Below are 17,652 nucleotides of genomic sequence, written 5' to 3' on the forward strand. Positions count from 1 at the left end.
TAACAAATCACATCCCGTTAGACAACGACGTCGCTAGGACGTGCAGTAGAACGGAGGAGAAAACAAAGCTGGGCTACAAGGAAGCGCGACCTGTGCTCTTAGGATTTGTCCCACAAGTTCCTTCAGAGTTGAGATTAATACACTTAAATTTATTTTCTTAAACTCAACCCTAGATGTTAAATCTAAAAGTGAGTAACCACAAAATTCTTAATCAGTGCTTGTGAACATTACTCTGTGTGTATTATAAACAAATCTTCTTGATGGGTATTTATTTATTTTTCAATCAATTAAACAAATTTTATTACAAATGGTTCAATACTACATCAAACACTTGGGCAAGGAGTTCTAGCAAATCTAATAAAGTTGGACTTTATGAACAATGAATATCATGATGCTCAATACCCCATTTTTGAAATAAAGGTCAATTTAATTTTCACAACAGGAACCATTTTTTGAGGGTATCCCTGAAGTGGTGGGAGCAGCAAGGCTGGCCCACCACGAGCAATGATGTTGTTCAGTTGGAACGTCCGAGGAATGGGGGGAGCTCAGACGTTCAGGGATTTGAAAGACTCCATCGCTGTACATAAGCCGGAGTTAGTTTTTCTACTTGAGACGAAGATGACAGAGGCTCAGATGGGGAGGCTAAAAACGAGACTTGGTATGGATGGGGTCCTTTGTGTGGGGCGAGATGAGGAAAATGGGGGCGCTAGAGGTGGTATTTGTTTTTTTTTGGAGGGGTAGTATTTCTGTTTCGTATATTTCTTCGAGTTTTTATTTTTTGAATGTGATGGTGACATGGGAGGATGGTAAGAAGAGTAGAGTAACTGGTTTTTAAGGGCATCCGGAGACAGTACAACGGGAGACTTCCTGGGATTTGTTGAGATCGTTGAAAGGGGAGCCAAATGTTCCTTGGTTGTGTTGTGGGGACTTTAATGAAATTCTTGATTTCACGGAGAAAACGGGGTTGGTTATTAGGTCTCAAAGACAGATTGATGCCTTTCGACGGGCAATTGAGGATTGTGGTTTATATGAGTTTGCCTTCACAGGGTTTGAGTTCACTTGGGATAACAGACGGGAAGGGGAGGCAAATGTTAAAGAAAGGTTGGATCGTAGTTTCGGTAATTTGGCTCTGATACAACGATGGGGTGGTTTATCATGTCATCATCTTGTGACTTTGTCGTCTGATCATAATCCCCTTTTAATTGAAGATGATCCTCCCTTTAATTCTAGAGAAGTGAGGAGGAGAGGAAGGCATTTTCTTTTTGAAAAAGTGTGGCTTACTCATGAGGAATATAGGCAAATTGTAGAAAATACGTGGACTAGGGCGGGGAATGCTACAGTTTCTCATAAATTGGAGTCCATTGCCAGAGATTTAAAGGGTTGGGGAAACGACAAATTTGGTAATGTGAGAAGGCAAGTGAGTACCTTAAGGGAGAAGTTGGATGAATTGCAACGCCTATACCCAACGGCAGATGTGTTATTAAAGAGGAAAGAAGTTGGAGGGCAGCTTGATAGAGTACTAGAGAATGAGGAAATTTTATGGAGACAGAGATCCAGAGTGACGTGGTTGAAGTGTGGGGACCGAAACACACGTTTCTTTCATCAATTTGCCAAACACCGGGGGAAGGTTAATCGGATCAATGGAATCCTGGGCGAGGATAATAGGTGGAGAACTAATGTAGAGGAGATTGGTAATGTCTTTGTGTCTTACTTCAGAAATCTGTTTACAACTGGGGAGGCGTAATGAATGAGCAGATTTTTGAAACGGTGCATAGTCGGGTTCCTGCTGAGTTAAGGGATCAACTTGATCAACCATTTACCAGAGGGGAAATTGAAGTGCCCTTAAAGAGCATGAATCCAACAAAGTCTCCAGGTCCTGATGGCTTGCCGGCTGTTTTTTATCATAAATTCTGGGGCATTGTGGGTCAGGATGTGTTGAACGTGTGTTTGAATTTTCTGAATGGGAGTGGTACGGTGGCAGAAATAAATAACTCCCTTTTATTGCTCTTATTCGTAAAGTACAAGAACCAAAGAAGGTAACAGAGTATAGGCCTATTAGTCTCTGCAATGTTCTGTACAAGTTGATATCGAAGACTCTTGCAAATAGGTTAAAGTGTGTCTTGCCGGAGGTTATTTCGAAGACTCAGAGTGCTTTTGTGTCCCAGAGGTTAATTCATGATAATGTTACAGTGGCGTTTGAGATTATCTATTACTTGAAGAGGAGGGGTAAAAATAGTAGGCAGAAAGTCGCGGTCAAGCTTGATATGGCGAAGGCATATGATAGGGTGGAGTGGGAGTTTTTGAGAAGAATGATGGAGGTGATGGGCTTTCCAGATCAATTTGTCTCTCGTATCATGGATTGTGTTCAAACGGTTTCTTACTCGGTACTTCTACATGGTGCACCTTATGGGAGGATAAAGCCTACTCGTGGCTTGAGGCAAGGGGATCCTATTTCCCCATATTTGTTTTTATTGGTAGCGGAGGGTTTTTCATCTTTGATTAGATGGGCAGAGCAGACGAAGATAATTCATGGAGTAGTTATAGCCAGGGGGGCACCTTCTGTGTCACACATATTTTTTGCGGATGATAGTCCCTTGTTCTGTTACGCTATGGTGTGGGATTTTGTTAACCTAAAGAAGATTTTCTGTATGTATGAAGAGACTTCGGGGCAGATGATTAGTAGAGAAAAATCGGCGATGGCTTTCAGTCCTAAAACGATGAGATGTATGCAGGTTGCCTGCAACAATGCCTTGGATATGCCCATAGTTCCTTGTCATGAGCGTTACTTGGGTTTACCTACAGTGACGGGAAGAGATAAGAAGACTTTGTTCCGTTCATTAGCTGATCGGGTATGGAAAAAGGTTGAAGGATGGGAAGGTAAGCTACTTTCGAAAGCAGGGAAGGAGGTTCTAATAAAGTCAGTTGCCCAAGCAATTCCTAACTACACTATGAGCGTTTTTCAATTGCCGATTTGGATTTGCGAGGAAATTAATAGATGTCTTGCTCGATATTGGTGGGGGAAGACATGGGGCAAATGAATACATTGGAGAAGGTGGGAGGGATTGTGTTCTAGTAAGGAGGAAGTTGGGTTGGGGTTTCGTGAGCTTGTTCATTTTAACCAGGCATTGCTTGGTAAGCAAGTTTGGCGATTGCTGGCTTTCTCGGATTCTTTGGTGGCGCGAATGTTGAAAGCTAAATATTACCCAAAGTGTAGTCCTTTGGAAGCAACAGTGGGCTCTAATGCTTCATACATTTGGAGATCCTTTATGTGGGGGAAAAAGTTGTTACTGAAAGGAATTAGGTGGAGGGTTGGAAATGGGGAATCAATCAAGGTTTTTTGTGATCCATGGGTTCCAGATTTAAATGGATTTAGAGTTACGTATAGTGATGGTGCACCTCTTGCTCTTGTAGTGGCAGACTTGATTAACGAGGCCGGGCTTTGGGACATACCATTACTGGAACAGTTGTTTGGAGCTCAAGAGAGGGAAGCTATCTTGAAGATTCCTTTGGTGAGGACAACTAAACCAGACTTATGCATCTGGAACTATTGCAAGAATGGGAGGTATACTGTTAAGAGTGGTCATTAGTTGGCTAGGAAGGAGGCGCGGGAAGGGGGGAACAATGTTAACAATGCTCCTTGGAAGTTTTGGAAGCATCTCTGGAAACTTAAAGTGCCGCCGAAGATGAAACATTTTCTGTGGAGATGTGCAATGGGTTTTATACCGACTATGGAAACGTTGCATAAGAGAATTACTCAGACGGCGACTTGTTTCCGGTGTCATCAAGAGATAGAAATGCCTGTACAAGCAACATGGAGGTGCGGTGTTTGAAAGGTCAACTTTCTTCTCCAAACTGTCACCGGGTCAGTTTCCCTCTTTTAGAGTGTTTTTTTATTATGCCATGAAAACCTTAGAGGAAGAGGAGTTACAATTGCTTGTCTTCCTACTGTGGTGGAATTGGCATGAGCGAAACTCATTATATCACAATGGAATTGCGTTGTCTTCTGAGATGGTATTTGAGAATGGGGTGCGGCAGGTGTCTGAGTGGCGGGTTACTATCGTGAGGTGGGGGGTTGGTTAAATATGCAAAATAGAGAGGTGGTAATTGGTTGGCAACCTCCTGAAAGAGGAAAGCTGAAATTAAATTGTGATCGGGCAGCATCAATTAATGCGGGCTATTATGGGGTGGGTTTTATTGTGAGAGATGAAACCAGTGATATTGTCTTAGCTGCGGGGCAACAAATTATGCACCCAGTTTCAGCGTTGGTGTCAGAGTTGCTAGCTATAAAAATGGGGTTGGAGATGGTGAAGGAAAGAAGGTTAGATGTCGTGGAGGTGGAAAGTGATTGTCTTAGTGCAGTGCAGCTTATTAATCAAAGAGACAAATGTTTTGCGGCGGAAGGAATTATAGTGGAGGAGATACAGGTGTTTCTGGATGAACTTCATATCTATAGGATCATGCATACGCCGCGGAATAATAAACAAGCTGCTGATGCAATTGCAAAGTTTGTAGCCCGAGGGAGTGGGCGTGAATTATGGTTAGAGGATGTGCCTTCTTGGCTCATGTCCATCACTTCTAGTGAGAAGCCTTTAACCGATGCGGATAGGAGGGATTTGAGTAGAGAATGTATTCCCAGGTTGTTGGGAAATACTGAGACTACAACGGGTCATTCCGAAATGTGTAATTGTTGTTTAAGGAAAAAGAGATTCGAGAGAAATTGTAGAGAGAATTGTGTGTCATATTATTGAGAATAGGAGCCCTATATATAGGGATTACAAAGTACTAGTTCTAATGTTATAAGGAATACCAATCCGTGTAGGATTGGAAAATCTAGAACCTTCTCTCCTATTGCTACTCCTAGTTTGATAAGGCACACTAAATCGATATTCCTTCAACACTCCCCCTTGTGCCGCTTAAACTTGGTGGTGACGCTTCATCCGTTGCCTCGTTAAAAACCTTGCCAGGTAACAAAAACCCTGTGGGACAAAAATAACCCTGGTCGAAGGACAAAAAGAGCACAACACGTCCTTCACTCTTCGAGATCGAACATGTAGACATCATAACTCCCCCTGATGTCGATATCTCCCCCTGATTGCTACAATCGTAGGAGTTCAGATAACTTTCTCAATCCGATGCTCCTTACATGTTTCTCGAAGGTGGATTTAGGTAACAACTTAGTGAATAAGTCCGCTACATTATCCTCTGATCGGATTTGATTCACTTCAATCTTTAGAAGTGCTTGTTGTTGCTGATTATAAAAGAATTTAGGCGATATATGCTTAGTGTTGTCACCCTTGATGAAACCTAACTTCATTTGCTCAATACAAGTTGCATTATCCTCATAAATGCATGTAGGTTCATCTGTGGTAGACTTCAAACCACAACTTCCTTGAATATGTCTAATTACAGACCTTAGCCATATGCATTCACGCACGGCTTCATGTAGAGCAATAATCTCTGCATGATTTGAGGAAGTAGCAACAAGGGTCTGTTTCGTAGACCTCCAAGATATCGCAGTGCTTCCCATGGTAAAGACATAACCCATTTGGGAGCGACCTTTGTGAGGGTCAGAGAGGTACCCTACATCAGCAAAACCCATCAAGACATCATTGTCGTTTTGATGGAAGGGGATATGGTGAGGCCGGCCACCCCTGGTGGTGGTGACGGAGTTGGTGGCAACATGGCCGGCCACCTTGTCATGGTGGACGGTGGCTCCATGCCTAATGGGGTCCGATCCCATTCTTCCGTCATTCCTCTTCTCTCTGTAGGGATAAAATAGGCCCATATCAATCGTACCTCTTAGGTATCGAAAGATTGTCTTTACACCAATCCAATGGCGACGTGTTGGCGCAGAGCTATGTCTAGCTAACAAGTTCACTGCGAATGAGATGTCTGGTCTTGTGCATTGAGCTAAGTACAATAATACACCTATTGCACTTAAATAGGGCACTTCTGCCTCTAATAGCTCTTTGTCCTCATCCTTTGGACGAAAAGGATCTTTTCCTGGCTCAAGACTACGACCGATCATGGGAGTACTCACAGGCTTTGCTTTATCTTCATTAAAGCGCCTTAAGATTTTCTGAGTATATGCAGACTGATGGATCAAAATCCCATCACTACGGTGCTCGAGTTCTAAACCGAGACAAAACTATGTTTTCCCAAGATCTTTCATCTCGAATTCGGATTTTAAGTATTTAGCAGTTTCCTTTAACTCATCTAGAGTTCCAATTAGATTCATGTCATCGACATAAACTGCTACGATTGCAAATCCGGAACTTGTTCTTTTAATGAACACGCATGGGCATATTTCATTATTAATATATCCCTTCCCAATCAAGTAGTCACTTAGATGGTTATACCACATCCGTCCGGATTGTTTTAATCCATATAGTGAGAGTTTTAATCTTATTGAAAACGCGCTCCGTGGTTTAGAGCCACTTGATTTGGGTAATTGAAGTTCATCTGGAACCTTCATATATATCTATGAATCTAGATCCCCGTAGAGATATGCTGTAACCACATCCATAAGCTGCATGTCAAGTTTTTCGGAAACTACCAAACTGACAAGGAAGCGGAACGTTATAACGTCCATTACGGGAGAATATGTCTCATTGTAGTCGATTCCAGGGCGTTGTGAGAAACCTTGCGCCATGAGGCGGGCTTTATATCTAACCACCTCATTTTTCTCATTACGCTTTCTAACAAAGACCCATTTATGGTCAACAGGTTTTACATCTGGGGGTGTCTGCGTTATAGGCCCAAATACCTGTCTCTTTGCTAGTGAGTCCAATTCAGCCTGGATCACATCTTTCCATTTAGGCCAATCCGCTCTTCGTTGACATTCTTCGACAGAGCGAGGTTCGATATCATCATATTCTATAATTCTTTTTGCAACATGATATGCAAATGCATCATCAATTGCCATAGAATTTCTATCCATCATCTCATGTACACTAGTGTAATTCATGGAGATCTCCCTATTCTCTGGAATTGGTTCTGACATTGGAGCGTCCCCCAATGATGTCTCTTGGACATAACCATAATCCGGAATGTTCTTCATGAGATGGATTATTTACATCGATGATTAATGGATTATTTTGTGCCAAACTCACTTTCTTTCTTGGGCGAGAATCCATTGAACCTATTGGGCTCTCGTGCTTCCTAGCAGGAACCGTGGGCCTAGCCACAAAATCAATACCACTGTGGACGTTGGCGCCATGCTCAAGTGCCCTTGAGGTGGCGTCATGTCCTCTAATTTTAGGGACATCAATCCTTGCAGGCACGTTTGCAGCAGGTATGTGTGATCTCGTCACTTTAGCGATATCAGAAAACGCATCAGGCATCGATTCTGCTACGTTCTGAAGATCGAGAATTCTCCGCACTTCAATTTCGGACTGTGCGGTTCAGGGATCAAGATGAGACAGAGTGGGGACAGACCACGACAATTCCTGTCGTTCCTGTTGAACATTGATGTTCTTATCTCCCCCCAACGATGGGAAGACTGTCTCATCGAAGTGACAATCTGCAAATCTAGAGGTAAAGAGATCGCCTGTCAAGGGTTCTATGTAGCGGATAATCGTTGGAGAATCATATCCAACATAAATGCCTAATCGTCGTTGAGGACCCATTTTGGTACGCTGTGGCGACGCAATTGGCACATAAACTGCACACCCAAATATGCGTAAGTGTGAGACATCAGGCTCATATCCAGTCACCATCTGTGACGCAGAAAAGGGTTGAGTGGCAGTGGGCTTCAGACGAATAAGCACAGCTGCATGCAATATTGCATAGCCCCAAGAAGAAATAGGGAGATTGGTGCGCATTACCAATGCCCTAGCGACCATTTGTAGTCGTTTAATGGCGGCTTCTGCGAGACCATTTTGGGTGTGAACATGAGGAACTGGATGTTCAACTTCTATCCCAACGGACATCCAATAATCATCAAAAGTCTTTGTTGTAAACTCCCCAGCATTGTCTAATCTTATTGACTTAATAGGATGATCAGGGTGGTGAGCCATCAACTTAATAATCTATGCTAAGAGTTTAGCAAATGCAGCGTTCCTAGTGGACAATAGCATGACATGTGACTAACGTGTCGATGCATCAACCAACACCATAAAATATCTAAATGGTCCGCATGGTGGTTGAATAGGTCCACAAATATCACCTTGGATTCTTTGCAAGAATGGTATATTTTCTTTAGTGTCCTTTGCATAGGATGGTCTCGATCCTAATTTTGCTAAAGAGCAGGCTTTGCAGAACGAATGATGGGCTTTAGAAACAACCAATGAGGATTTTGGTTTAGCCATGAAGTCACATTGGACTTTAGAAGTAGAAATTGGAGACAAAGAAGCCTTGGTGGCGTCAATGCCACCCTGAGGCCGCAGGGGTATGGCGGGGCCGGCCAAGGGTGGCAGGAATTTGGGGTGAACGGCGCCGTGAGGCTCAGGGGCTCCTTCGGTGTCCAAAAACCGAGGTTTACTTCTTTTCGTTCTGAAAAATGGATGTCCGTGTGAAGTCTTTAATATACGGATCATCATATCACGACTTGGATGTCCCAAACGGTCGTGCCAAAGCCTATATGTGTCGGAATCCCATAAATCATCCCTAATAACATGATTGGATTCAATTATTCGAATAGTGGTTGCATACAACCCACTAGATCGACACATAAGTTTCTCTAATACTCGTTTATTTCTGTAGTCATTAGAGGTGATGCAAAGGAACTCTTGTCCATTCTCACAATGCGTTTCCGCATGAAAACCATTGGCTCTTATATCTTTAAAACTCAATAGGGTTGTTCCTGCCCTAGGAGCATAAAGAGCTTCGGTGACATTTAAAATTGTGCCATTTGGCAACAGAAATTGAGCTGGTCCTCGACGATGAATCAATTGAGATGATCCAGCCATCGTAGTCACAGAAGATCGAGTAGGCGTCATCTCAAGAAATAACTGCCTATTTCGAAGTATGGTGTGCGTAATAGCACTATCCATGGGCATTCTAGCTCTCCGGGAAACATACTTGAAATTAATAAAGTTCGAATCAAAATCGACACTTTATTTCAATGAAAGCCAATGATTACGTCAAAGTTTCTAAATTTAATCCAAAAAGGATAATCAAGCTTAGACAAGTAGTAGTTACTCAATCCGTTTGGTAATTCCAATTTGGTTGTGACCAGGTAAGGTAAGGCGAGATTTTGGTGGAGCGTTGCTCACTTTTAAAACCGTTCTCTCAGTTCAAACATTTCCTAGACATCACAATTACTTTTGAGTACGCCTAGTGAGAAAAAGTTATAACCACTGTCTATGTTGATAGTTTCCAAATTTTTTTGGATTTGGATTGAAACCAATGACGTTTATATGGTCAAATTTTTATGTTTATGAACGCTCTTAGTCCGTAGCCTACGAACACTCTTAGTTCGTAAAAATCGATGCTTACAGACGCTCTTAGTCCAAAGATCACGAACGCTCTTAGTTCGTATATAGCGTGAATCCTCACGATTCCGCTTTTAGCAAAGATCGAACCCACGTTATAAGAAAGGTGGGATGTAGAAGAAGGGAGGTTTTGAGGTCCCCGAGAAAAGAAGAAATATTAATTTTGAAATATAGGAACTTCAAAACTTACTCTTTTGAATACTTACTTGTTGAAAATTCGGAGCAGATTCTGTTCTGAACAGCTTGTACCTCGATTGGTGTACAGATCTCAATATAACTCCGATAAGGCTGAAATTCGGAGGTTAGATGGAAGAGACAGAGACGAACAACTTTGATGAAGAAAGTTTTTCGATCTGAGCTTACGAACTAGACTTTTCGAGGCTTGCAAGAAGACGGATGTGCACAGGAACTGGAAAAAGATGCAGTGGGTGTGCGTTGGCTTGTTTGCGCAGCAGGGATGCTTCGGTGGCAGCAGGCTGGAACGCAGGGCTGCAGGGAGGGGGCAGCAGGGGTTGCTGTGCAAGGTTGCAAACGCAGGGGCGCGCGGGCTGCAGCGAAGGCTCGGCTAGCTCGGGCTAGGGGCTGCTTTGTGAATGAGTTTTGGTTTTCTGTTTTGTGGTTAGAGTCGTGCTGATAACGTGTTTAAGGAAAAAGAGATTCGAGAGAAATTGTAGAGAGAATTGTGTGTCATATTATTGAGAATAGGAGCCCTATATATAGGGATTACAAAGTACTAGTTCTAATGTTACAAGGAATACCAATCCATATAGGATTAAGAAATCTAGAACCTTATCTCCTATTGCTACTCCTAGTTTGATAAGGCACACTAAATCGATATTCCTTCAACAATTGTTGGTTTATTTGAATAACAGTTGGCTTATCTCAAAAAAAAAAAATTTAATAAAAAATAAATAAAAATAACGAAAATGTCCCAACTTCTGCTAATAAATTGATCCTGTTCTTCAGAGTTCAGAGTTTCAGACCTCAAAAAGAAGCACTGTTCTAAATAAAACACCCAAAAAGAGGAAATAATAGATCAGGGATGAATGCTGGTGGTGACAGGGCTGACCGGCTGGGTTGTCTATCTTCATTCGTAAACAACTCTTTATAATCTGCTGAATTTGCAGTTGCAATTTAGCAATTGCAGAAGAGGAGACCGAGCACCCATGGCGGACCACACATTTGCCATCTTTTGCATCCTGTTTGTCATTGTCGTTATCCTTTACCTTGTCGCAAGTGAAGGTGCTTTCAGATACTCGGACGGGAAGTACGAGTTGGTTAGAAGAGAACTCAGGTTAACGCATGCTCTGTTAAAAGATTGCGAGAAAGTGTCCAGGTCAGCCGAACTAGTCACTCGAACAGCCAGTCAGTTTTCGGATTCCGATCAAATCCAGGATGGAACGAGTGCACAAGTACTAAATGAGAGCGAGAAAGGCTGGATAAAGAAAGCAAGAGAATCAGTTGTTGATGCAACTCCGTGCCTCCAAAGCTTTAAAATTTTGAGGAACAGAAGAAATGCCAAATGGTTGCTCTCCATCGTGCTTGATATCGCACCGAGGTTTGATGCTGCCCTTAAGATGAAACGGTTCGACGAAACCATAAATGATAACCTTAGAGTGGATCAGAGCGAGAAGAAAGTTTGTGCCAGTGGAATCAATAAATCAGTGGAGCAGTCAAGATCCATGATCAGAAGCCTGCTAGACAGATCTAGTGTACATGAGGTTGAATCTGCCAAGTTCAGACCACCTGTTGGCACAATAAAAGCTGATGAATTAACTTCGTCTCTGAAGACTTTGAGCACTAGACACCCATATTTGATGCAGGGCCAGCTTGAGGTGCACGTAAAATCCACCATGATGCATTTACAGCTACTTCATGCTTTCATGGAAGATGTTCACGGCCTCGAAGTGCTGGAAAGTGAAATGGAAAACACCTGGGTGATGGAAGCGAACGACACCATTAGTCAAGCGAAGGATGTGATTGACACCATAAATGCCACAGAAAACAAGAACAAGAGAGGATGGATTTCAGAACCGAATAACTGGATTCGTAGGTGGAAGCATAGGGAGGACATAGTGTCTGTTGGCACCCGGATCTCTGGCCTCCTCACAACAAAGGAAAGATTTGGTGTCAATTTCATCAAATTTATTGAGTCATCAAAATCTGCCCACCACTCTCCTAAGCACCAAGCCTTTCAGCATCCAACTGAACCTGATATTGGCTTGTCGGATGCAGTCAACAACATCCGTAACTTGCTCGATCAACTGCCAAAGACGAGCACCAAGTTAGTAGCTCAAGTCAGCAAAGTGAATGAGGAGTTGGATAAACTTTTAGAACATACAAAGGAAACTGAAGAGTATGCTGTGAATCTGAGAAATGCTTCCTGGAAGCTGTTGAAGAAAACCGCTTCAGAAGCAAACGAGCAGTACCAGAAAACCGCTTCTAAGTTTCTATCAAAAACAATACTTGTTCGCATCAAGAATGCTGTCAATGTTCTTGAGAGATGCCTGAAAGTATATTCCATTGACGCAAGGGAGGAGTCATGCTCAGTATTTGGTTTGGACGAAGACATACACGAACTGGTCTCGAGACTCACTACTAATAGTGAACCTGCTAGTTCTATCATACCCATTGTGGGGATGAAGGGCATAGGTAAGACTACTCTAGCCAAGCATGTTTACTACCATGCTAACATTGTGAAGCACTTTCCAGTCCGTCGTTGGGTATCCCTACCTCCATACCAAAACTCTGATGAATTTGCATTTTTAAGAAGTGTTGGGATCCAGGTCCGGGAGACCAAAGAGAAGTATTCGAATGCATACGAATCAAAAGCCTACTGGATCAACAGAGTGCGCAATTTCTTGAACATGAAAATGTTCCTTTTAGTATTGGACAATGTCGTGTCCATGGAAGTCTGGGATTCTCTCAAACAAGCACTGCCAGAAAGGACTAAAGGGAGCAAGATTGTGCTGATCACACGCAACAAGGCAATTGCTTTAAATGCTGACCGAGATAGCATTCCTCACCAACTGAGGCTACGAACTCAAGAAGAGAGCTGGGAGCTTTTCTCTCAGATAGTGCTAGTGCAGTACAATGATCCCGAGAAAAAGGAAACCAATCGTGTGAAAGAAGTTGTAGGAAGCAGCTTTGGAGGCTTACCACTTGACATTATAGCCTCTGGCAGTTTACTTTGGGGGAAACAAATCACAGCCGAAGAAATTTTGAGGGTTCTTGGACGTAGCACTACTCAAGGACAGGACCAAAATCCTTGGTCACTGAACAAGGCAGTAAATGAAGACGACTTGCAAGAGAATCAGAGTTTTAGGCACTGTTTGTCTTACTTCCAGCTCTTCCCGCCGGACTTTGAAATCCCTGTCAGGAGAATAGTGGCTTGGTGGGTTGCACGAGAGCTGGAAGGAATCAATGAGAATCATATTCCTGAAAACTGGGTTACTCAAAGGTTGAGACAAGTTAATGAGATTCGTATTCCTGAAACTCTTGCGAATGAGTATCTACAAGAGTTGATCGGCCGTAACATGATTCAAGTAGTCAAGAAAAAGCCTGATGGGAAAGCCAAGACATGTCGATTGCCTAGTTCTATGGGAGCTCTGTTGTTGCAAGGCCAAGGCGTTAATAGCAGCGAAACTGATCCCTCTGAATCATCTCCTGATCAAGATAATGGTCCTACCGGAACAAATACACAGCAGAATGAAAGCGAACACAAGTCCATTATCTTCTTCGAGACTGTAGAGCGAAATAAACCGAATCAAGAAATATGTGACTTCCTACGCAAAGGCATTGCTGATGGTTTCTTGGGACAGCTACAATTTCTTGACCTTGAACGTGTATTCCAACCACTGTTGCCGAACGCCATCGGAAATTTAAAGCGGCTGGTATATCTGGGCTTAAGGTGGACTTACCTTGAGTCGATTCCAAAATCAATTGGCAAGTTGGTCGAACTCCAGACCCTTGATTTGAAGCATACTTACATTCAGCACAATCTTCCTAGTTCAATCTGGAAACTGAAGAAACTTCGGTATCTCTACTTAAATCACAACTGTCAATTGCCACAATTGACTCGGTTGATATTATTGCCTCGATCAAATACCATTGGCATGAAGGATCTGCAGAAATTGTCTGGTGTGTTTGTGGATAATGTAAATCTGGTTAAGGATGGGCTTGGAAAGTTGATCAACCTTAGAAAATTGGAGTTGGCATTCCAGCTTGACACTTCGGACGAGCAAGATGTAGTGGAAAGTTGGATTGCGAAGCTCAAGTTCTTAGAGTCTTTGAAGTTGAAATCAATTGATAAGAAGAGGAAACTTCGGGATCTGAAATTACAGTTTCTCCCAACCCTTGAGCTACTGTCCCGGTTACATTTGTTTGGAAAGCTTGTAAATCGACAAATCATCAACCAAGTTCCACAAAGCCTAACTCATCTTACCCTCTCTGCCTCTGAAATCGAAGACGATCCAATGCCGGTGCTAGGCACGCTTCAGAATCTCATATCGCTATCTTTCTACTCTGGTTCTTATCTTGGAAGACGCATGGTTTGCCGCATGAATGGGTTTCCGAAGCTTGTAGTTCTGAAGCTTTGTAAGCTTGCTGCCCTGGAAATATTGGATTTGCAAGAAGCAATGCCAAAGCTAAGCAATTTAGTGATTAAATATTCCAAGAAGCCCAAAGTGACTGTTGTTGGATTGACGCGTTTAACCACCGTCCAAGAATTTGAACAATCAGCTGCAGCCGAGGAATAATATGATCAGGGGATTATCCTATTCGTTTCAACTAGGCGATATGCCAAATGTAACTCTGGTGGCTTTGATCATATTTTGTTATTGATCACTTCTGTATTTGCTTTGATTTGCTCTGTTTCCAGCACTTTTCAAGTTTTAATAACGCACAGAGAGCATGGCAACAGATTACAGTTTCATTTCACTACTTGATGCTACCTTTTTGACAAAACAGTACCAAGGGGAAGTGTTTGTGCATTGTGATGAACTGATTTATCTCTCCAAGTACCAACTTTTCTACTTTTATGTATTGCTTCTTTCCGATGTGCTCCATCTGTTTTTGTAATGCACCATGTATCAACTGCTCTGTTTCATGTGTTGCTTCTTTTTAGTTTTTCCCGATGTCCTGTTATGTGAAAGACTAGAACAAATCAATCAAATGGAGGTTTTCTTTGTTTTCTAATTGCCATGTTATTTACTTTTTTACCCATTTCTTTTATGAAATGAGTCAAATGACAGAGATAGTGGAAGATCATTTGAATTCAGATCTATATTTGCGGTGGGTTATATTGCTCGATCTGTGATCTGTAATCTGTAATCTAAACCAAAATCTTTATTGGGATTGTTACGAAGACATGAAGATCTGATGCTGATAATATTGCAATAAAATTTTGAGAAAATTACATATAGGGAGAATTCCACAAATGGTCATTTAATTATGATTCATTCGACACTTTGGTCACTAAAGTTTCAAATATATCACTTTGGTTACTCAACTATTACACTGTCAATCACTTAAGTCACCCAAAAAGTATTTTTTATAATTTTTTTTAATGAAAAAAATTAACAAAGTGACTTAAGTGATTGACAGTGTAATAGTTGAGTGATCAAAGTAATATATTTGAAACTTGAGTAACCAAAGTGTCGAATGAGTTATAATTGAGTGACAATTTGTGAAAATTTTTCCTTACATATAAGCGCATCTTTGAATGTTTTTTTAGCCATAAGACCACGAACTAATTTTTTTTCTCTCATAAGGCCACTAGATTAAAAAAAGGTGTTATATTTTGGATAGAAAAGCTAATATATTTACATAAATGCCACTAGAGTAAAAAATCAACAATCATTCTCTCTCTCATCTCTGATGAGGTCTCCGGTCAACTTCTGCAGGTTTCCGGCCGACCTCTGGCTGGTCTCCGGCGACCACAAAAAGCTACTGTGGCAAGCAACAAAAGCTACTCTGATGAGATTTCTGGCAACCTCCGGCCAGGTCACAAAAACTACTATCACTAGCAATAAAAGCTACTGTCATTAGCAACAAAAGCTACGCTGGCGAGATTTCCGGTGAGATCACAAAAGCTACTGTCACAAACAAAAGCTATGCTTGTGAGATTTCTAACGAGGTAACAAAAGCTAATGTCACGAGCAACAAAAGGTAATGTCACTAACAAAAGCTACGCTGGTGAGATTTCCGGCAAAGTCATAAAAGCTACTATCACCAGCAACAAAAACTGCTGTCACTACAAAGTTACGCTCTCCAAAATCAAAAGTTACTATCTCTACCAACAAAAGCTATTGTTACCAACGCTAAAAGCTACTTTCACCAGTAACAAACACTATTGTCACCAACAAAAAAAACTACTCTCACCAGTAACAAAAGTTACTCTCACAATCATCAAAAGTTACCCTCAACAACGTCAAAAGCAATAAACAAGCAGAACAAAAGCTACTCCCAAAAACTTAGCTATGGAAATGTAAAATAAAAAAACTACTGCAATCGAAAAAAGAAAACAAATTCAATGATATTAACAGTATGCAAGGTCCAATAATGATATAAATATGTAAAAGCTACTTTCATAGTTGTAAAAAGTCACTACCATAGTTGTGAAAATCTATTACAATAGTTGTAGAAAGCTACTAGTGATGTTGTGATGCTAGTGTCATATTTCAAATGGCCACCATTGATGTTTCTTCTTGTCAAGGTCTACCACTCTACACTAACCAAAGGCATTATTTTGCCACCTACAACACCAAGCTTCATTTCAAAATTTCTTGATTAGCCGGATGATCTCTTGGTCAATGGAGCCTTCATTACTCAAATTCACATTATTTTCGGAATCAACCACTGCCAATGTAAAGGGGAAGAATTCTGTAAGAACAAAAGTACATCAAAACAATAAATCTTTATCAATTAGGTAATAAAAAACTACTGACCTCCGGCTACTAACATAGAAATAGAAAGCTACTGTAACACATGTAAAAAAACTACAAAATCAGTAATAAAAAGCTATTGACATAGAAACAGAAAGTTACTCTAACACATGTAAAAAAACTATTAGACCAATAATAAAAAGCTACAGACATATATAGAAGTTATCACAAAACCAATTGATTATCCATGTTGATAGCGTAACACAAATCCCAAACAAGAAAGGCTAGAGATATGAAATCACAACAAAAAGAAATTTGAATTATATTAAAAATCATGATCTTTCAGTTTGATACTCTATTGACAAAAGACCACTTGAAATCAATCAAAATGAACAGAAAAAAGCTACTGAAATAAGTTTTAAAATATACTAACATAGGCATAAAAAACTACTATCACTGTGTTGAAAAGCCACTATAACACCTACAGAGCTACTGACTTGAAATCAATCAAAATAAAACTAAAAAAACCTACTGACATTAATTTAAGCCCAACTCTATCAAAACAAACACCAAAACTATCACTTGGATCCAATGCACATCTGAAGAATACAAAATCAATGTCATTTTTAAACCGAGCAACAATAGACAATCAAGTAATGGAAATCCATTGGTCTTAATTTTGAAAAGAAAAAGATGACTACATTCAAGTCCATCAAGTGCACACCAATTATCATCATTGGCCATTACTAGCATTATTTAGTATAGAGGAAAGAATGCTCATTCGTTGCACAAGTATGAGTTGAACTCTCAAAGCAACGAAAAAGCACAATAGCAACATATTAATTAACCATGAGAGAGAGAGAGAGAGAGAGAGATTGTAACTCCAAACTTGATCAAAAAGCATTTTCTTTTCCTCATCATCAACTCCTGGCTCGGCCTAATAATTGAACAGATGACTTTGCCCTATCTCCACAACACCTTCGCCAGCTCTACCTGTGATTCACCACAAATCCCAATCAAAACCAGTAGAAAAACCTAATTTCATCTTTGTTATAAAAAACCACTAGTCGAAATTGAACGCAAAATCCACATCACCATACTTGTTTGACCGATAGAAGGTGGAGGCTTCTCTGAAATTTAAATGCCGACTGCGAAATCGTTGACGATGCTGAGTCAAGATTGGCTCACTTGATGTTTGCAAGGCTGAGAACCATGACGCCGTCTGTATACCAAATGGCGCTTCCACCGTTCAAAACTCAATCCTCTCCACCGTGTTCAACTACGCCGACGCCACCCTCGGCAGCCATCTAGACAGCCTCCTCGTCCAAATCGGC

At 41.2% G+C, this 17,652-nt stretch overlaps 1 pseudogene; it reads left to right on the plus strand.

The window, feature by feature from the left end:
* Positions 1-534: 534 nt before the first annotated feature.
* Positions 535-14,191, plus strand: LOC112184741 (annotated as a pseudogene).
* Positions 14,192-17,652: the final 3,461 nt, after the last annotated feature.

This window comes from Rosa chinensis, chromosome 2 (genome assembly GCF_002994745.2).
Source record: "Rosa chinensis cultivar Old Blush chromosome 2, RchiOBHm-V2, whole genome shotgun sequence".
NCBI lineage: Eukaryota > Viridiplantae > Streptophyta > Magnoliopsida > Rosales > Rosaceae > Rosa > Rosa chinensis.